The sequence below is a fragment of the Pinus tabuliformis genome, chromosome X, assembly GCF_031772625.1.
Source record: "Pinus tabuliformis cultivar Carrire ecotype Pingquan chromosome X, CPIR1, whole genome shotgun sequence".
In the NCBI taxonomy this organism is placed as follows: Eukaryota; Viridiplantae; Streptophyta; class Pinopsida; order Pinales; family Pinaceae; genus Pinus; species Pinus tabuliformis.
The window spans coordinates 1,400,648,657-1,400,671,749 of NC_142308.1; the positions used below are offsets into that span (position 1 = coordinate 1,400,648,657).

Below are 23,093 nucleotides of genomic sequence, written 5' to 3' on the forward strand. Positions count from 1 at the left end.
ATGACAACACCCTCTTTCCTGGAATGAAACTCGGTCAATGGTACACAGAAACCGAGTCTTCTTTCAGAGACATACGATGAAGCTCTCCGGCATCTTTATCTTGGTAGCCCTCTGCAAATTGAACGGAAATTCAATGAGAATTTTACCATGCATCCTCTAAATCCAAAATTGATGAGAAGGGGATCACATTAAAACTAATTTGTGTTCTATGGCCTACGATATGACACATAGCGATGGTCTTTGGCTGCATTTTTGCGTCTTCTCTTGGAGAGGAAAGCTTCAAGTTTGCCACTAGCCTTAAGAGAATCATATTTTTCTATAAATTATATTTATGCTTCCTTTTCTGGTGAAAATTAACAAAACCAATAAATGACAAGACTCTCATATCCTTACGTCTCGTCATCCAATCTTCCACTTGGACTCTCTTCTCAAAAACATTCATTGTGAAAAGATGAAACGATAGTTTTTAATTTTTAAAACTGCAGATGGCAATGATTAATAAATAAATAAATAATAGTTACCAAAACCACAACGTATCAAGTTTTCATCATCCAATGAACATTCCCTTTTAATCCAAATTAAAACAATTACGTCTTCAAAGATTTTCTTCGTCACAATGGACCTCTGATCTCGTGCTTTGATGGAGTTAGTGACAGTTTATTAACTGCTTTAAATTTTCCGGAGAAGATGGTGTGGCAAGATAAGAACCTGCAAAGAGACAAATGCGGTGGAATTCAGGGAAGAATTTATTATCATAGGCTAGTAACACCAAGGCATTGACAACTGACACCCTCAAGGATATTCTATTCTTCTTGTTATCCTTTGCCGCATTTCCAGCCAATTCAAGAACCTCTGTTGTGAGATACTCCATAACGGCTGTCAGATACGCGAGAACTCCCATGCCGACTCGCTGAGCATACCTGCCCTTCTTGAGGTGCCTTCAAATTCTTGCAACAGAGAATTGAAGGCCGATTTTGTGGATTTGGAGACTAACTTCTTTTCTCCTCGCCTTCTCCCACCCGCACCTTTCCCAGAACTATCCTTTGAAGAATCCATGACCATCGCCTCTCGGATTAGTTTAACTCCGATTAAAAGTTCTTAATAGAACAGAAAACCCCAAATGATGCTTGCACCTGTGCACACTGACGAATAAGCTGCAAGAAGCAGAGTGCGAGGCTATATAGTTCTCTGCTAAGAGTGCAGGCGCCATCTCAAAGTCGTTGCCCCGAAGGATATTATTCCAGAAAAGGCTACTAAAATAGCCCTCAGATTTTTCAACTCAGATTTTTGAGGTATAAAGGTCATTTTCTTTTTTCATTGCTTCTTTCTCCTTTTTCTTATTGTTCAGATAATTTTGAAGAATGTTTCTTGCCATCCTGCACCTTTCGCAATTGATTATCAATCCAAGACAAGTGTTTTTCTATTTCTCCAACAGCCTTAGGGTCCTCTGATGATTTTAACATCTTCTGAAGCTTCTCTCGCTCTTTAGGAAGCTCTTCATCAAAGATAAAACTATATTTTTCTGAACCTGCCTTCTTCAAAATTGCCACATAAAGACTCGAATCTTGGATCTCGAACTACCTTTTTGGACCTTGAACAACTTCCCTAAGCCTTCCAACAGGCTTCTTGCTGCTCATTTCCATAGGTCTGTTTTTGTTAGCTCTTGAGGGTTTGGCATCATGCTTGAATTTAGAAAGGGTTGATTCTCGACCATCAGAGCGCACTTTCTGAAGCTCTTCAAATGGAATGTTTGCAAGATGCTCTTGTAACTCCTCTTCTTCCGAATCAAAATCTTGATTTTCTTCATCTAAAAGGTTATTTCTATTCTCTTCTTCTGAATTAGCATCTTCACTATCTTTGTCCGAAGCTAATTGTGGAGCTTCGTCATCATCCTTCATTCTCGATGTATGGTCATGTCCCATCAACTTCATATTTCTTTTGTTCATTGCTTTAAATTTCTACCTATTACCCGTTTTTTTTCAGGGTGGCTTTGTCTAATGGGATGCTGTCGGCCGTCTATACAAACCACTGTAGTTTTGACAGACGATACCAACAGTAGGTGTGTATATTATTTGCGCATACTCCGCAATATTATCAATTAAAACCTCCCAAAGCACACATTTCTGGGAAGCTTTTTTTGTAAGAAATAATTCTTGTTAACAAACTAGGCTTTCAATTCTTGAATGGGATAGTCTTGTAATCAAATTTTCTGTAATCAACAAGAACTCGGAGCGGCTGTGACGCCGTGGGTAGGTCATCAATTTTCTTTAATCAGGAAGAATTTAAATTTAGACGAGTAACCCAGCATCTACCGCTTAACTTGTATGTATTATTCAATTTCAGCGTGGAGTGTACTGTAATTACATGATGTCATAATTTTTCTTTAATCAGGAAGCATTAAATTCTTTTGAGAGATGAGTAATGCGCCATCTGCCACCTAATTTAAATATATTTACAATTAATATCGGCGCAGCTGTGACACGAAGTGTCTGTAGCTATTATTTAATGAAAAAAAAAAAAAAACTAGATGGCACCCTTGCATACATCTGAAATTTTATGAACTGTTGAAAGTCCACCAAATCCGTAATGTGACTAGTTACTGAAACACACCAGATTCTCTAATAAAACAGATTTACAACCATGCATCATGAGTATAATCTGAGACAATGCCCTCACTGTTTAGAAACATACTAGATTCTGTGTTCCAACCTTGTTCCATCTTTAGAAATTCCATCAACAATCCTATTCCCGTCCCTGTGGATATGTGAGAAAATTGATAGAAGAGAATGAATGATATTATACAGTTATTGTAATGTGAAATTACTCATTGTTATTTTCTTCCACGTTCATTGAATAACTAGTAGGGAATCTCCAAGGATTTGAATGTTTCAAGCATTAGCAGCAGCCTCATGAGTCAGTCTCTGGACCAATATGAAAACCATTAATTCACAATAATTAATTGTTTCTTGGCCAATGCATATTTTAAATTAATTTTTGAAGCTATGTCCAAATATTTTAAAATACCAATGTTAATATATCTAGTATAATTCTTTGTGATGTTATGATTTGTGACGTTATGCTTTATGACATTAGGAACAAAATTCGTTTTATATGAAAGTTGATATTTGCATTTCTTTGTGACATTATGCTTTATGACGTTGGGAACAAAATTCATTTATATGAAATTTGAGATTTCCATGTTTAGATTTATGCAACATGAATTACAATAAACTTAAAATGGGTTTCAAAACAACTTAGAATATTAGTAGGGTGTTTTTTTTTTTTAAAGGTAAGCATTTTAATCAATATTGAGGGAAGATGTAAAAGTATTCTAGAGAATAAAATCGTGGTTCATAAAATTGCTCTTATAACGAAAATTATGAAGTTATAAAAATAGTTTTGGTATTTTTATAAAAATATATATAGTATAGCACTGGTCCATAGGATTTGCACCTCAAACATACTCATTTTATGCTAGACACTACTATAATTTGAAAACTATTCCAAGAGTGAGAAGCTTTCTAGATAAACATTACAAATTTAATTCTATAAAAGTACTTGATTTTTGCAAAATCATTTATTAATAGTCAATAAAAATTTGGACCAAATCTATGAAGACACTAAATATCACTGGCAAGTACCAATGGGACCCTTTCAATGAATTTAACCAATTGAAAAAGAAGCTTTATTTATGAATTAATGGATTATGGAATTTATTTTACAATTTCTAATACACAAATTGAATTGTTAAAATTAAAGAATTGGAGACTTTTCTTAGGGTGGTATTGAAACATACAGTTGAGAAGCACTCATCCTTAAAATGCACTGGTCAATGCACATGTTTGCTTAATATATTTATAACAATTTAATGATTAACAATCACCAGAAATTAATAACAATAAAATAAAACATACAAATAAGTTTGACTAATGAAACTAGTTCCATATCATTTCAATAAGTTGTCTTTTCATCGTATCATACCAAAAACTTAATCTTGACTTCGTCATACGCAAATTTTCTTGGTCTAGGCTTTATGAGTGGTTGGATGTGAAGCATTTTAATGTTGTAACCATAATCAAGCCATTCTTTTAAAAATTAATAACAAGTTAAAAGTGCCACATTATAAATTGACATATGGAAATTATGTTTTATGTAGTAATATCTTGGTTAAATTTAATATTTACATCAATTGTATAGATTTTTTATTATTATATATTTGTATGTATTAAAGAGAAGTCAATACTTAAATATTGATTGCAAAAGGATGTTTCTTTTTATAGGTACATGAAAAATTAGGAGTGTGTTTTACAATATTATTAAATCAATTTGTGTTGAAATTGTTAATAATAATTTGAATTAAATTATAGTTTTCATAAATACAGTGATTGATATAAAAATATAATATAATTGGGATATCATATTTTCAATAGGTTGCTATGATAATTTGATAATTTATGCATAAGTGAAGTGGAGTGGTCACTGGTCACAAGTTGTGATCACTTAAAAGTATCCTTGGGTTTTCTTTGAAAAAGGTTGGGATCTTTATTTGGAGATAAACTTGAGCGATAGCAAGGATGTCACTATCTCTTTCTTGATAGGTGAGTTGTGGTAGGTGTTATAACCAATTTGATTCCTCTTGATAGTTTTTATGTAGCTAAAACAAAATTTTCCCACATTTGCAAATAGAAGACAACTTCCTCAGATTGGGAAGTATGTTTTTGTTTTATAGGCATAACTTCCTTATTTAGAGTATTCTTCTTTATGCCCAATTCAATGATCAATATATTATTGACTGCATGTTTATATTTTTCCATTGCTAGGTCACGTGCCACATCATCTCTAACTAGTTGAGACACTAACATCATTACTTACTAGGATATTATCTATAAGTAAGTAATGTGGTGATGTTTCAAAGAGTTTCTTGGTTGGATGAACTCCTAGGAACTATTCATGGAACACTACATCTTGACGCACAATCACTTGCTTTGTAATGTATCTAATTATTTATTTATTTACAATTGCTAATAAGAATATTTTAATTTTTAGCACTTTTGACATCAAAGTCCTTCATCTTTTACTAGCTTGTGAGCTTAAGTTCACCATTTGAATTTCTTATTCTTACTTGTCCACCTCTTTCGACATTTTTCCGCCTATGGCCTAAATACAATGCTACAATTATCATTTTAGGGAATATACTGACAAGGGTCCAAAATGGCACTTATTGAGATATTGGGGAAAATATTGCAGAATTATCAGAAGGGATAACTTAGAATTTAAAACTTTTTGAAAAATATCAAACGTATGGATAATTTATACGATCTTTTCTTCTACGACAATATTATTGCAACATCTATGACAGTGAACTCTACCATATGCAATGATGATCATACAAATCACTTTGTGTACCCGACATTGTCACTTATAGCGTCATGTAGACGTAGTTTGAAATGAACGACTATAATTGGAAGCTACAGGAGTACAGTGAGTGGACGACTTTACTTGGTTGAAAGCATAATATATTAATTGTACCATGAGATGAATTTTGATTGTGATTATCCTACCCTTGTCTTGTTATTGCTTAGTCAAAAAATAAAAATAAATAAAAAATAAAAAATAAATAAAAAATAAATAAAAAATTAGGCTGCAATGTTCCATAGATATAGTCCTTTAGTTATAACGGAATTCATGGTATGATACCTTGGGAAAATTACAGCTTGCCCACCAGAAGATTAGCAAGATTTTCAGGAAGGGTTCTTACGATATGTGTCGTCGTTTTTCCTTTATGTTCTAAGGACTTCGGGACGAAGTCCATTGTTAAGAGGGGGTGTATGTAGTGCCCACTCTAGTTTTCTGACCCTAATATGACATTATCTTAGATACTTTATTCTAGGAGGACCTCAGGTTGAGGATCCGGGCACATGACACTATTATTAGCGATTGAGATATTCATGGTTGTGATGTTTATGAATGCTTTCCATTGATAATATGATAGCATGAATGATTATGTATCTTATCTATCGGTATTCTGATGATTGCAACATTAAATAGTTAAGTTTGGTCTCTATTTGAATTTATGATGATGAGCGTAGTAAAGAATATGTATGCTCTCTACTAAAAGCATGATGATGATAAATTTGATGAATAGGTATACTTCTATTGATGTTACGATGTTGATAGCTTAATGAACATGTATGTTTCCATTGATGTTTAATGATGATAGCCATGATGGATGTGTCCCCTATGTTGACTACTTTCTTTAGTTCAGGCTTACAATGGACAATGATGTGAATGATTAGGAATTGTTAATGATGCTATTATGACAATGACTAACATTGAAAAACCTTGTTACTAATGATTATTGAGTATGGCAGGAAACCATCAGAGGCACTCGCATATGACGAGTTGATGACACCTGGTTTGATGAAAATTCATATTATTTTATCTTTGAAAGTCTAAGTCGATCTTGGAATCTTCCATATATGTTTAACTATATTCTGATGATATGTTAATGGTTGCAGGCACAGATTAGTTGCTTGACCGAATGACTCACATATGGGTGATGGGGTTGTACAAGTGGATGGAACTACATGGGAGGGGTGGGACAGTGTCCCTAATCTCACCCACTAGCACTCCCGTCATGACTTGGGCTGGAAGGGTTGAAACACCTTCGCCTTGAAGATCACGATGCCATGAGGGCAGGTCCCCAAGTTGGGTCGCTCATGAGGATTTTACCGGGGGGCGTGCATCAAGGTGAAATCCTTGATCCCCGATACCATTAGTCTCACTATAGCAGGCAACATAAGAGATGATAGCGGTCTATGATGTTGCACCTATATTTTCCCCTTGTAGTCACTGAATGCTTGAAGGGCAAGTGGCGTGGCACCCTTGGAACTTCAAAGGAATTTCTTGAAGGACATTACCAACTTGGAACCCTTGGCATCACAAATAAAATGTTAGGCGTGGCACCCTTGGAACTTCAAGGGATTTTCTTGAAGGGCACGACCAACTTTGCACCCTTGACATCACAAATAAATTGTTAGGCGTGGCACCCTTGGAGCTTCAAGGGAAGTTCTTGAAGGGCACGAACCAAACTTGGCACCTTGGAATCATTAAAAATAAATTAATTAATTAATATAACCAAGAAATGAAAACTAGGTAAATTTACATCAAGGGGAAATGATGTTAGAAACCGAGGTAATTATATCAAAAATAAAACTTGGGTTAAGAGGATCATAGGAAATAATAAAATAGATTACCTTAAAAAAATTCTACCCTTCCCATGTTGGAAAATGCTAGGTAGATTATGTGGTGTAATTAGGTAAAAGGAGAAAGAGGGATATAATTGTAAGGATAAAGATTAATCCTAAACTAATTAAACCTAATTAAGAAAATAAGAAGGTGAATTAAAATAAGAATAATAAATTAAATTTAGAGAAATGTAGAGAACCTCCATGTGGCAACAACCAACATAAGAATATACATCTAAGAGATAACCTGAGTTAAATTAGGGAGTAGATTGGGGATAAAATCTTAACTCATTAATGGACTTCAAGTAATGAACACAAATTAAGGAATAAAAAGGGGGGGGGATAAAGAGACAACTAGGAGAAGAAATAGGAATCTTGTGAGGTGAGGAAAATATTAGTTTTAAATAAAAAGTTAAGTAAATAATTTTGGGTGACCCTTGATGAGAGAGTGACACATGGGTAGGTGAATAATCAAGCTATTAAATTAAAAAATATATATATATATAATTATGCATGACATGCCAAGTGTCATCTATGAGGACTCTTATAAAAGAAGGGGCAAGCCATGGGAGAGGGGACTTTTGGAAACCCTATTGTTGGATGGAGGAGATGATGTCAAAGCAGTGATTACGATCCTATAGTGAGTTTGGTGAGGTAGAGGATTTTAGAGAGGGGACTCTTGAGCCAAGGAGTGCTCTCCTCTACCAGCTATTGCAATTCTCCATTGTACAACCCCATTGCAGCTCGGGGGTCCGCGGGGAAGAAGAGTACCCAAGGCGTAGGCTGGGAGGTTAACCGGTGGGTCATCGCATTCGGATCAAGTACATCGCCATTTATTCACAGAGGTTTCCGACAACAAAGGATTGCTAGCAACAACAAAGCAAACGGAGTCTCCTCTTCTGGTGAACGGTACATATGTGTTGCAATACTATTTTGGTCCTAGTTAAATGTATGTAAATGTTATGATATGTTTCTTGAAATGAATTCCTAATGTGTTTCTCTTCTAGTTGCTTTTTGCTGTGATTTAAACAAAATAAAATAAAGGATATGTATATAGTCTGGATATGGTCCTTACACATTCTAAAAAGCAGTCCTCAAGGAGATGATGGTTGCAACCTTCAAAAAGGGGGTAAAATCTTTCGTCGAGTATAAGATAGTAAAAAAGATTAGGGGGTTGTATCTCCCTTCTAGTATGATCTAGAGAACGAGTGGATGTTGTCAGCATCTTACAGGTGGGTGCCTGCATACTGATAAGAGTATGCATCCATACAAATGTAATGAATATTTTTCTTTATATCATAAGAAAGAAGACACAGATAACAACAATAGTGGTTTTCTCCCACATCGGGTTTCCACCTAAAAATATTGGTGTTTTATGTGTGTTTCTCATTTGATGTTATTTCTTTATGTTCTTTACTGCATACTAAAAAGTAATCAATCTATTGATGTAATGATTAAAGATAATAATCTGATATAATACATGAAAAATCATTAATTTGGATATACGTTGGTTTCTTTCTCTGAAGTACCATACATACGCAGGGTACTTTAATAATAGTAGCGTACATATTTCAGAATATAATATTTGAGGGTTTGAGTTTAAAATATTGATTCACCTCCCCGCCCTGCCCCCAGTATTTCTTAAAACATGGCCAACCCTGACGACTATGATAGAGCTTCGTAGTTTCTTGGGCCTTGCTAATTTCTACCAAAGATTCGTGTTGGGGCTCTCTCATATTACTTGGCCCTTGAGTTACCAAGGGAGGAGAAAAATAAAATATTTTTTTGGTCTGAGGCACAACAGAAGGAATTTGTTGAACTGAAACATCGTGTTTGCTTTGCACCAGCCCTCACCTTGCCAGACCATCAACAACCATTTGAGATTGAGACAGATGCCTCAGATTATGATATTGGTGCAGTTCTCACTCAGCAAGTGCATCTAGTAGCCTATCACAGTGAGACACTCTTTGATATTGTTTATAGGTATCCCACCTATGATAAGGAGATGTACTCTATCATGCAGGCCTGCCGACAATGGAAGCATTATATTATGGGGAATGATATGATAATCCACAAAAATCACTGAACTCTTCAATTTATGCGTACATAGGGAAAGTTGGAGAATGATTATCATAAAAAATGGTCCACATACATACACAATTCCATTTGAACATAAATTAGAAGAAAGGAAGCACCAATCATGATTCATGCCGCGGATTACCTATTGTCGAACCCTGATTATGGAACTTAGTACAGTTCTCAACTCTTGTGGTCACAAGACCTATGGATGGCCACAACTATATGAAAGTGACTCAAAGTTCGTAGCCACATATAAGATGCTAATGGATGGAAACCTAATTCCATACTTCCACCTTTAGGATGGAATTTTGTGCTATCTGGGACATCTTTATGTTCCTTCAAGTGAGTGTGACAAGCTGGTTTGGGATGTGCATTACAACAAGGTCATAAGATACTTTTGCATCAAGAAGATAATGTCAGTACTGCAAAAATATTTTTATTGGCCAAAAATTTGACATGATATTAGAAAAATGTATCATATCTCACTGTTTGTGCCATTGCCAAGCAAACCACTAGGAAGAAAGGCTTGTAAACTCATTTTCCTACTCCTAGTTGACCCTGGGAATCCATCTCCATGAACTATATGTCTAGTCTCCATTCTACCAAGCATGGTAGTGACTATGTATTTGTGGTTGTCGATATATTTTCTAAGATGGATCTATTGATGGCACGTAAGAATAACATCATATCAAAAGACACTTCAAAACTCTTCTTCAAACAAGTGTGGTTCATTTTGGGATTCCACATAACATTATTTCGTATGAGGATAGCAAGTTCCCAACCAAATTTTGGTAGAGCCTCTTGTCGTTATTGGACATGAAGCTCACCAAGTCGACTGCATTCCATCTGTAGACTGATGGCCAAATAGAGGTTGTCAATAGGATGATAGGGCACATCTTCGCATGTACAACTCCAAGCATCCATGAACATGGGATGAGAGTCTTCCCTATGTGCAACAAAACTATAATAGAGCTCTCCATAGATTGACTAGCCACAACCACTTTCGGATGGGCATGGGATTTCAACCATTCTGTCCCATTGTTGTCGCAATGCCTCTTGCAACTACACATGTAGAATATAAACATGTTCATTCCAAAGTTGATAAAGCCACAATATTTATTGAACAAATCTAGCACATCCGCCAGCAAGTCCATGATATCCTAGATAAAGCCAATGCCAAGTACAAACAATGTCATAATCAACATCGGGTACCACATCAGTTTCAAGTGGGTGACAAAGTTTCGTTACATTTGTAGAAGGAATGTCTTACTGGATCCCATCGGAAGCTTTAACCACTCTGATATGGATGTTACACCAACACCAAGGCTATGGGTGATAGTGCTTTCAAGCTCAACATTCCCCCATTCCCGTGCTTGCACCTAGTGTTCAATGTGGGCAGTCTTCGACCATACTTTCCACCATTGTTGGAAATATCATACAATGTTGAGAAATTTACACCAATGGAGCTCAACCCATATTGCATTGAATAGGCCATGACTGACTAGATCATGGACATGCAGATTAAACACACTTTCCAATAGAGGATCAAACTGTATCATGTTGTTAAAGTCAGCCAACTCCTACATGAAGGAAAGTGGCTCACTAGGGACCAGGGTTAGTAGAAGTTTCCCCATCTCATGGACACACTCAATAAAATGGGGACCATTGCTTCCTAAGAGGGTAGGACTGATCCAAGTGGACATTAGTGGCCACTCACCTATTCCACTTGGACCCCCAACATGGTTTCCTTTCAGTTTCCTTAATTCTAGCACATCTTTCTATCTTTGGAAGCTTTTCCCAATAGTTTTGTTTAAAGCATTATCAACCATAACCTTGTCACTGATCCAGGTGGATATTTTTGGCCACCCACATATTCCACTTGAACTGCCAACACTGTTTCCTTTCAATTTCCTTAATTCTAGCACAACTTTTTATTTTTGGAATTTTTTCAGGTCCTAAAAGATGTTTTCTAGGGAAATAGAGAGACCGAAAAAGTGCCATTTTTTTCTAGTAGATTCTACTTTGTACCCTCATGGATACGTTCGAAATGAGGTGTTATGATAGTTAAACGGAGATCATATGCCAAATTTATGACCCTGGGGAGTAGGCAATCCAAGTTACTCCAATAGGGCCCAAAATCGTTGGCACCTCATCTCCTAGGGTTAGGGTTTTGCACTTCTTCTTTATTATAAAAAGGCCTCTAAGCCTCATTGTAACACAATTCATAAGGCATGTAGCCTTCAAATATCTTCTTAGAGATAAGCTAACATTGCCTGATCTAGTTTGGTCCATTATGCATGTAAAACGTTTTTAGTACTTGTTATTAATTAATTGAAGCTTTGTTATTTCATTGTATCTCTGTGTTCTGTTTAAATCTGTATTTGATTTTTTTTCTTCATAAATTTTTATAAGTGGCATCAGAGTGTTTTTCCCTTTCTTTATTCTTTTGTGGATGCCCCCAATTAGGTCACGGTATAAGGATTTTTGACTTGAACTAGTTGAGTCCTTACAAGACTATCCCCGTTGACATCGATGACCTCCCATGGCAGAAGAAAAGAAAGATGAGGGAGCAGGAGATCCTATCAATTTTTTTCTTGAAGAATCCCTTGAGTGACAAGGGAGCAAGATGATGGACAACTTTTCCCAAATTCTTTGGAAAATACCAACAGGAAACACATCTTCATCCATCAGTCACTTCAGAGGCGTCACCCACTGCAAGATACAAGTTAACTTCGATATCCCTATATTCAAAGGTCAGATAGATACAATTGTTGTAGATAAATGGTTAAATCTGTTGGAAGGTTGTTTTTTACTCCATAATCTCTCTGATAGGGAAAATATAACTTTTTCCCTGTTTAAGTTCACCCCCCATGTCAAGGATTAGTGGGAAAATTACTATGAGAAAAGGGCCGAGGAACCCTCTTTGTTTACAACTACACCCTCTTGGAACTCGTTTTGAGACGTTATCAAGGAACAATATTACCCTATTGGAAGCTATGAAGGAAAGTACATACAATGGAGCACACTACGACAAAAAAGGGACCAATATTTGCATGAGATCACAAATATCTTTCATACCCTACACACAAAGCTAGGTATCAAAGACTTTGAGTGACATATTGGCCTCAAGTATCATGATTTTTTGCACAAATACATTTGAGAATAAATGGATTTCATGGACATCCCCTCTCTTTGTGCAACATACTGATATGATTCCAAAAGCACCCACAAATCCGAATAAGAGCTAGAGCACCCTCAAACTACAGAATAAAGGATAGAGCTAAGGTGTAATGACCTAGGGCAACCCATTGAAGGAAAAATCAAAGAATGACACCATGAAGACAACGAATGACACAAGAAAGTGTTGTGAGCTCCACAAGAGCCTCGCTTACAACGAAAATGAGTGTCGTGCTAAGCATTCATTGGTGTCTGAGCTAAAAGCTTCAGAGTCTGATGCATGTTTTGATTCTGAGCTAGAACCAAATAAGGGGAATGACAAGGGGAAGCAGATTATTGATGTAGAACCCCATGCCACCATTACCACCACAAAGGTAAAGAAGACTTATCCTGAAGAACCAGAGGAGGGGAAGCATATCTTCCACTCATAAATGTGGGTGAAGGGTTCTCTATTACAGTTCATTGTCAACAATGGGAGCTAAAAGAACCTCATCCTGGAAATTTTCGTTAAGCAGTTGTGCTTGCCAACCACACCATACCCACAATTATATACCATCGGGTGGCTCCATCAAGGATGAGATCTTCGTGTCAGCCAGTGGTGTCACCTTCCCTACAACATCAATCCTTTCATGGACGAGGTATTATGTGATGTTGCTCCTATTGAAGTATGTGTTGTTTTATTAGGCCAACCATATTTGTGGAAGTGTCTGTTGTGTACAAGTCTAGGCCTCACACTGTTATTATTAATTTGGGCAGGAAACTATACAGGATATTGGAGATAGCCCCACCTACTTCCATTGCTTTGATCTCTAATAAGAAATGAAGAACTATCATCTCTTAGACTAGGAAATTTGTTTTTGTTTTGATTTGTTCTCAAATTAAGGGGAAGATTTGAAAGGGTCCCTCCACGCAACAAGAGTTTTTAGGAAAAAACTGAGAGGAAGGGGATGAATCAGTAATTTTAATTCACTTTAACTTTCAATTTCACATTCATAATTATGTACGCTATTGTTATTTAGAAAAATCATGTGTCTATGCGACTTTCGTGAGTTAAAACCATGTATATCCATATTACTTAATTTTCATAAATTCCATGTGTTTAAGTTAATCATTGCATTATTAGTTAATTATCCATTTAGTATGCAGTAAAGAATAGATTAATCACAACACATAAGCAACACATCAACACATATGGACATCAAGATATTAGGTGGAAACCCAGTGTGGGAGAAAACCATAATTGTTGTTGTCTTTGTCTTCTTCTCTTATTATAATGAAAAATCATAACATCATGGTCTTGTATTGATTCAAACTCTTTCCAACATGTAGTCACCCACCTACAGGAGGCTACAACCTCCACTCGCTTTTCAACACCCACTGGAAGGGACCTACAGCCCCCTAATCTCATTTACCATCTCCGATCGAAAGGGAGATCCTACCCCCTCACTAAAGGATACAACCCTCAACACTTCGTGGACCACATTCCACAATATTTCATACTAGATCCACTTGTCTCAAACCATTAAAACATGCAGGCCACCTTTCATCATATTTTCAAACTATACCCACACCCAACAATATTATCAATACCAAGATACCAATTTGAAATATTCAATATTGTTCAAATAAATCAATAATTCTAATTCCCACATTGTCATCAATACAAAAATAATTTGCAGTCATTACAAACCCTGATCAAATTTACCTCATGATATATATTTGACTATTTTGAAGCATATTCGTGTATATAAGCACTTCCTATGCATAAAATTTGTGTACAGATCTCAAATTACTGAATACCGAAACAATGTCAAACTAAATCACTATATCAATTGTTATAATACTGAGTCATAACATAAACTAATCACTGATATACCAATATTGAATCACTTAAGTAGTGAATCATAATTTTGCAACATCATCATTGATTAATATACCAAGCCACAACAAAGTCAATCCATTCCACACTATCAAATACAGAGCATTCTGATTAAGACATCATTGATGAGGAGCAACAAATAATACAAATTTCATCAACTATCATCACTAAGTAGCAATTGCAAACCCTAGAATACATATGCTACTTCCATTAAATAGATATGCATATATATGCTCTTTCCATGTGTAAAACCTGCATACATATTTCAATATATTGAATACCAAAATATATTATCTCAGAATGTATATGCGAGTAATATGAAGAATATCTTTGTATGTACTCAATCTTGAAGAAAACTTGCGTACATAAATTAAATTATTGAATGATATCATTGCTACAAATGCAACCCATGCCAAATACATATCTTTGCCCACATACTGTTAGAAAATCGCATATCTCAGCAAACATATTCAGATCATAACACCATTATAGAAATGTTAGCTTCTTAAACATAAATAGATCAATCAAGCATATCCATAAACTTTTAGATATGAATATTCTCCTTTATCCCTGGTGCACACCTGTTCTAGATTAGATCACACATGAATAATATTTCAAATTCACATTGAACTCCTTGATCTCCATCTCCTTATATAACTTTTTCCTTTGTGAATACCACATGAAAATCCTTTGTTAATGTTGTTGGTATTTTTTTGATGGGATCAAATAGATGTTGTCGGCACAATACTATGGGAAATTACCATGGTAATGACCCATGGTATCCAATTTTCCATGGTTCAGATTATGTACACAACTTTTTTTCACATACCCTACATATGTACACAACTCTTCTTCACAGGGATCACGTATACTTTTCAAGATTCACATTTTTCATTCATTTTTTAATTAAACTTTCAATTCTCTTTCATATACTCTGTAATATATGTACCATCAAACATGTTGTCTACAATAGTTCCATAATCATCATTTTATAACCAAGTTTACATAGGACATATTTGTCAAGTAAGTTTCCATCAAGGACAACACATTAGTCATAATGCCAACAATATCCCCCTTTGGACTTGATGGCGACCACTTGGGTGTTTGGAAACCACCTACAAACACCAAGTCTTTTATCCCCCTTTGACATCAAGGGAAAAGGTTTGAACTAGGTTGAATAAAGTATGTCCCTTTGTAGCGCTCATCACTGTAAGTATGATATGCTAATATGAACTATGAAGTTTGCATATTGACCATGATACCCTTGAGCATATGTTGAACCTTCTAGAGATATGCAATAAAATTACATGGCTTTATGACTCAAGTACATGGCTATTCATATGACCTCTCCTATAATCAATGATTCTGTGAACAATCAGCCAATATAATGAGGTTACATATTTGACCCAAATTTTACATGAATCACCCAAAATAATGGGATTACATGCATAGCATGACCCAGTCCCAATATCCCATACATGATTGAATTTTACAATATTTACATGGATATTTTCATGACCTTTACATCAAGAGACATACATGACATCCATAAACACAAACAAGGATTTCAACAATGAAGTATCTTTGTAGAAAAATCACGATGATCGTCAACAACCACCATGCTCCAAATAGGCATTTTCAACATAATCATCTGTCAACAACAACATAAAATGATAAATATCCTCCTCATCAAGTGCATCAAGATTTATACAACAACAAAAATAATAATAAGGCACCATCCATAACTTCATTACATGCAATACAAGCATCATTGATATAGTAACAACAACATATATATTTTCCAGCAGTGAGAAATGAAATAAGACTAATGACAACAGAAATAACCATGAACTCATCATAGGAAACATCATGCAATAAAGAGTGCTCAAGAGACCATAATGCCAACAATGAACTGTTAGAAGCATATAATATGCTCCCCTTGAACTTATGATAGCTCTTCATCATCAATTTTGATCACATCATATCCTTATTACCAATAGAAAAGAGGCATATCATCATCAATAATAAGACTTTGAAATAACTCATCACTCACTATGAATCAATACTCTTTCATACATTCCTAAGTGGCATATGAACATCTTCAACAAACTGCAACAAACCAATGTGAGGACAAAAATGTCAATAATAAAATAATTGAATCATATGAGAATCTCCCCCTCAATTTTTGCCACTTCTTTATCATCACACAGAAAGATATATGACTTTCTAAGTCAAGAACCATGTATACACATGACTTTCATTCTTAAGAAATGTGTATAGAATATGAAATGTTGATTTCCCCTAGAAACAACTCCCCTTGAACATGTCATGTATGTTCCTAATCACATTAACTTCATCAGATGCAACATCAGTAACATAAACATTACCAAAAAAATATCATAGCAACATAGGGAATCATCATCAAGATACACATGCATAGCTCCCCCTGAGATCATACACCATTGATCTTGTGGACCTGATAGTCATTATCTGTTCTCCATGAGGCTATGTACCTCACATTTACTTCTACAGTCATTGTTAGAAGTATCCTTTAAGAATAATGGACTTCATTAGAGAAAATATTCCCTACTTCTTTGACTACTGCTCCTTCGTCCAAATCTATTTGTAATTTTTGATCATGTGTTCAAAATTGTGATGTTTAAACCATGTCATGTAAGTAGAGCTTGTGAAGTTCCATTCCATCTGCTTGACCTGCAATTAGTGGCCTTATGCCCAAATGAGCTACAAGTGAAACAATATCCATAAAACCATCTTTTATTCCTAGGAATTGATCTTGAAGTACTTGATACAGATTTCTTTGATCTTGAAGTTTTCATATCTAAAGAGTGACTTGATTCATTCTTTTGTGGATCTTATCATTTTGTGAATTTGAAACCTTGTGGTTGTATCTAATGTTTTCTATCTCTATTAGAGGAGAGTGATGTTCATTAATATTCTTTTCTAGTGATTCATATTCCTTTACCCATTTGTTTGATTTCTCATAATCTTCCCTTAGAATCACAATTTCTAATTCTTATTTTTTTCAATGCCTTTGCTTTTCTTGAATTTGTTTTGCTAAGGCTTATGTTCTTATATTGAATGGTTCTAATTGAATCTTTAACATGTTTATTTCCTTGAACATACAACTTTACTTTGTTTCCATTTCTTTGTTTTCATTCACTAGTCTATCAATTTATTTCAATGCTTTCATTAAATCATCTTCTTCACAACTATTTGATTCACTAGTTGATTTATTTTTAAGAGCCATAAGTATTTTGTAACTAGTGTTAAAATATGAATCTGAATCTTCATGATCATCATATGTTCTTTGACTATCTTCATTAGAATAAAAAAATAATTGGTAGAAAACTTCTTTTTTCCATTATTTTATTCAAAATCCTTTTCACTTTCATTCTTGTTATGATTTTCTTTATATGGACATTTGGATGCAAGTGACCTGCTCTTCCACAAGAAAAACACAAGGAAGTTTACCTCTGAATTTACAAGTTCCCACTTCCAACTTCACAAAATTCTCTTCTTCCTAATTTGAAATGTAGCTTGTATCTTTAGGTTCTTCATTTTATTTTCCTTTGTATGTGGCTTTGAATGCAGTTTCTTTGATCTCTGATGTATTCCCCCTTTTTCTCATCTCGTAAGAAGTCAATATCCCATGAAGTTGTTCAAGAGTAAGACTTTTCAAATCTTGCATTTATTCAATAACAGATAATTTGGCATCAAACTTTGGGGTTAGTGATCTCAAAATATTTTGAATAATAGCATAATCATCTATCTTGTCCCCAAGCCCCTTCATAGTGTTAGTAATCTCATCTACTCTAAGGAAAAAGATTGCAATGCTTTCATCATCATGCATTCTAAGGGACTCATACTGAATTATATATGATTGGAGTTTGGCACTCTTTACCTTAGTATCACCTTCATAACTCTGAATAAGCTTCTCCCATATTTCATTTCCGGTGTCCAGATGCATGAGTTTCACGAACTCAAATTTTCCTAATCCTCCCAAGATAACATTTACTACCTTTGCATTATTCTCATACTATTTATTTCCTGCATTATCTGTGGGAATAGAGGTTGGGTACTAATATCCACCTTCAACAGCTCCCCATACATCAACTCTTAATGATTGCAAATACGCTCTCATTTCGACCTTCCAAAACATAAAGTTAGTACCAGCAAACAAAGGTGTCTTGGTAGATAAAATTCCATCTTGGCTTCTCATCTTTCTAGATCTCCCTTCAAGCAATCAAGCTCATTCTCAGGGACTGACTCTTATACCAATTGTTAGGAAAAATACTTGGGGTGGCGACAGAGGGGGTACCAATATTTTAAATTCACTTTAGCTTTCAATTTCACAATAATAATTTTGTATGCTACTGTAATTCAGACAACTTGCCTATGTACACAACTTCGATGAGGTAAAACCGCATATATCTAGATTACTTAATTTTCATAGCTTCCACCAAATGTTTAACTTAATCATTGCATTATTACTTCATTATCCATTCAATATTGATGGGTCTTTTAGCCTAGTTCCAAAATTTGGGAAATAAGAGCTTAAGAGTAGTCATGCTTTCCCTCGATGTGGTGATGTAACTATTGATGCCTTTTGAGGTCACTTAGGTAGCCCTTATACTAGTTACAATCGATGGTGTTTTGTAGCAAAGAAGAAAATAAATAAATGAACAACTTATAACATATAGTATTAAACTTAACTTCGGGATGAAGTTCCTTGAAGAGGGGGAGGATGTAATGTTCCATATCATTAAAATAATAAATAATAATAGTAATAGTAATAATAATAATAATAATAATAATAAAGTAAAGATAATGATAAATATATAAAATAAATAAATAGTAAAGTGAAATTCATAATAAATCAACAAAACAAACTATTTTATAAACAAGCAAGAGAGTAAAATAAGTGAGAGTAAATTATGGAAAAAACTAAGTTAAGAAAAATTTTAGATAAAAACTAGAAATTGCATAATGACACATGGATTATGTGCATGGATATTTTCCTTCCATTTTTGAAACAAGTTGTTCTATTTAATGGAATAGGACGAGGATGTGACACATTCTTCTTTCATAGGAAAATTCTAAGATAGAAGGATTCATTTTAAATTGTAGTTGATTGAGGGCCCTTGGGTGGCCAGTTGTAGAGAGACATAGTGCATCTAAGCCTATGGTTGGGGGAGAGTTGTCCCCAACACATTGGTTGTGGTCAGCGAGATCATAAAAACTCATTGTCCACAAGTTGTAAGTAAGTTAGGTTCTTCAACTCCTATGTATGATTCCTCTCACTCACCTATCATGTCAATTATGTAATTATTAATGATTTTTTTTCATGTTTTTAATTAATGGACACAAATTTATATAGGTAATTCTATTTTTATTTATATTTTAATTTCAATCCATTACACTTAAAGTGTAATTCAAATTTTTAACATATTTTTTCTACTTGACACGTTCAACAATGAACTCTTTTAACATGTAATATCAGATATCTTGTGAAGGCTCCCTCCTACGAGTCTCCACTCTATGGTCAAGGATTTTACTCTTGAATTTAAATATCAAGGTTTAAATAATCCTTTTATTCCTATCCCATAAGATATACACAGTAATAATACTATAGTAAGCGTACTTTAAAGACTATTTTTGGATATATATCTCATTTCCATTAGAATCAAAAGTCAATAACCAAGCACAAGTATACAAGACTTCAACTCATCAATTCGTTCATGCACAACAACCCATCAATAACATCATCCATGAACTTTAAACACACACACACACTAATATTTGTTTTAAGAAAGATAAATACACTTATTTGAATTGTTTTAAAAAAAAAATTAAAACTAAAGAAGGGAAAACCAGTCTCCACCCAACGAAAGGCTTAACTACATTGTCATTTTCTTATAGCTAGCCACCCCCAAGCTATATTTGATGCCACAAGAGGAAGACTCACTAAATCATTAACAAGGTCCATTTTAGGGTAGATATATGAAAGCAATTCTCCTTCATGCACATAAATCATATTGTTATCTATCAACCCATCGAGCTAGATCTTGTAACTCATCATAAAGTTGTCACAATTGGCTTGGACAACACTAAGGGGACTACATCAAGTAGATGGTCAGTGTATCTTGTTCAGGGCAGCTTGGTTGCCATAGTTGTTGACAACAAGCCCTATTTTCTATGCTTGTATCAGTGGATGTATGAGATCCATTATCCCTAGTACGAGAGCCCTAGATAGTTGTATTACAGTTTGATAATATAACAAAATTGGTTTGTTGAAAATTGTAAAAAATTGTGTATATTTGTGCAATTGTTGAATTATTGTTTTTTATAATATGTTGTGCAAAGTATTTTGTTTTGGTATTTGGATTGGTATTGTCAGTGATTCTAATACCCTAAACTATATTCCAATATCATGGAAAATCAACATGGTATCAGAGCTACTTTAAAGGGCCAGTAAATAAAAGTGTGCAAAATGAGTACAACTTAAGAGGGATTCGGTTACATTATTGTTGAAGGGTTCACAACAATTTTCAAGTTGTCGGTTGGTCTATAATATGAGGATAGGTTGGAAGGGTTTTCCATCTATAGTCCATGGAAGGGAAGGATCAAGTTGCTTTGATGGTGAACATGATATGGGACTTTACCGATAAAACGATCAAGAAGCTGAATAACCCTAAGGAGTTGGAAATGTATGAAGAGTTGGATACGAAGACAAAGTTGATCATTCTAGACAGTGTCAAGGATTCCTCAATACCTCATCTTTCTGGGAAGGACACTGCCCATGAAATTTGGGAAGCTATTCAGAATCCATTCCAGAATAAGAACGAGAACCAGGCATTGGTATTACAGGATAAGTTGAAGGCCACTTTGTATCTGACGAGATTGTCTCAGATTAGAGATAAGCTTGTCATTGTCAATGAAACTATTTCATATTCTAAGATAGTGAGGATTTCTTTGAAGTGGTTTAGTCCAGACTGAAAGTTTTTCATCAAAGGGATCATTGCCACGGACATGTTGCCAGACTGGGATAGGTTGTGGGATGAATTCATTCAGAAATAATTGTGATATGAGGATCTTGATGTGAATAAGAAGGATTTTGAGGATGATGTGGCTCTTGCAATGAGAATTAAGGGAAAGAAAAAGAAGGACTTGAGTAAGATCAAGTGTTTTAATTCTGGTGAATTTGATCATTATTTGACGAAGTGTATGAGGAAGAGGGAGGGATATGATGAGAAGAAGAAGGGGAAAGGTTGCAGGTGTTTCCACTTCTATTGAGTTTTATTACCTCTCCAGGAGATTGGAGAATGAGTATTTCGGTTTGATCTCTCATTTATATCAGGGTACCATTGATGAGGCCGCATGGTACATGGAAAGTGGTGTGTCGAAGCACATGAAAGGTTCATAGGATGTATTCAAGACTCTATTGAGTGGGACTCGAAGTTGCACATGGTTTTGGGTGACAAGAGTTAGAAAGAGATCAGGGGATTACGTGTTGTGCCTTTTAGGAATGATTCAAGTCAGGTGATACAAGTTCAGGATGTATTTTATGTACCAGAGCTCAGATATAACATGTTATCTGTCTTGGAGATTGAGCATAAGTGGTTTGAGGTGTTGTTCTAGGGTGGAAGGCAAGAATCGGGCTCAAAGGGTCTAGCTCCATAGGTGTTGTGCGGGAAGTTAGAGAGAGTGGTCTATATAGGTTGACAGGAAGCCTATAGTTCATGAGAAGAAGAAGGAAGAGAATGTTTGGGTTTGAGAGGTTCATAGGGAGCTGATTTCTGACAAAGGTTTATAGATTCAGAGGGAGAATGTGCATCCCAAGAAGAGTGGGTAGTCAATGGAGAATAAGGGTACTTCTACAACTATAAAGAAGGAATATTGGAATGGCCTGAAAGAATTTCAAGAGAAGAAGAAGTAGGAGGCTTCCAATGGCAGTGACACTTCCGAGAAGCGCACAATTCATGCATCAGGGCTTGTGAGATTTGTGGGTGCTAGGATTTGGGCTAGTGTTTCAAGTAGTGGCAGTGATGATGAGTTACTTCCTAGTCTTGGAAGCACCTCCCTTTATAAGAGGGAGTGTTTATATTTGTATCTTGGGAGGTACTCCAAGCCCTAAGGTTCAAGGTTTTGGAGGAATGGACTCCACAAAAGTTCTTTGTAGGCTTAGAACCCAAGGTGTGGACTTTGCACCCAATATTGTGGGTGTGAAACAACAAGTATTTTTGATGACCTAGCCTTTGGAGATTGTATAGGACCCTAAAAGGAAATAAGGGTCATAAAGAACATCGAGAAAGGGTTATTAGCTTGTGATATATGAATTTATTTGTATGTTAGTTGAGAATTCACAAGAAGAAGTGAAGTCGAATATGTTAGGATAAGCCCTCATGACAGTTCATTAGAGCTCAAAAGAAAACATATAAATAGGGGTGACATTGAGGTTAGAAGGTATCAACCCAAGTGCAAACACATCATATGTGAGAGAATCTAAAGTTGAGGCGGTCGTAACTTAGGAAATAGGACAAGGACATGACAGTTTGGGACTAGTTTTAGGTATGTTTTGTATCCATTGCAGGCTTGAGGAGTGTAGGAGGATAGCCACATAAGACAAGAGAAATGTTTGGCACATGATTGGATGAAACGTTTTTTTGATCAAGGCCGAAGGTTACAAGGTT

General features: G+C 35.3%; 1 pseudogene; it reads right to left on the reverse strand.

The window, feature by feature from the left end:
- Positions 1-206: 206 nt before the first annotated feature.
- LOC149145262 (uncharacterized) lies at positions 207-1,946 on the reverse strand (annotated as a pseudogene).
- Between the last annotated feature and the right edge of the window lie 21,147 nt (positions 1,947-23,093).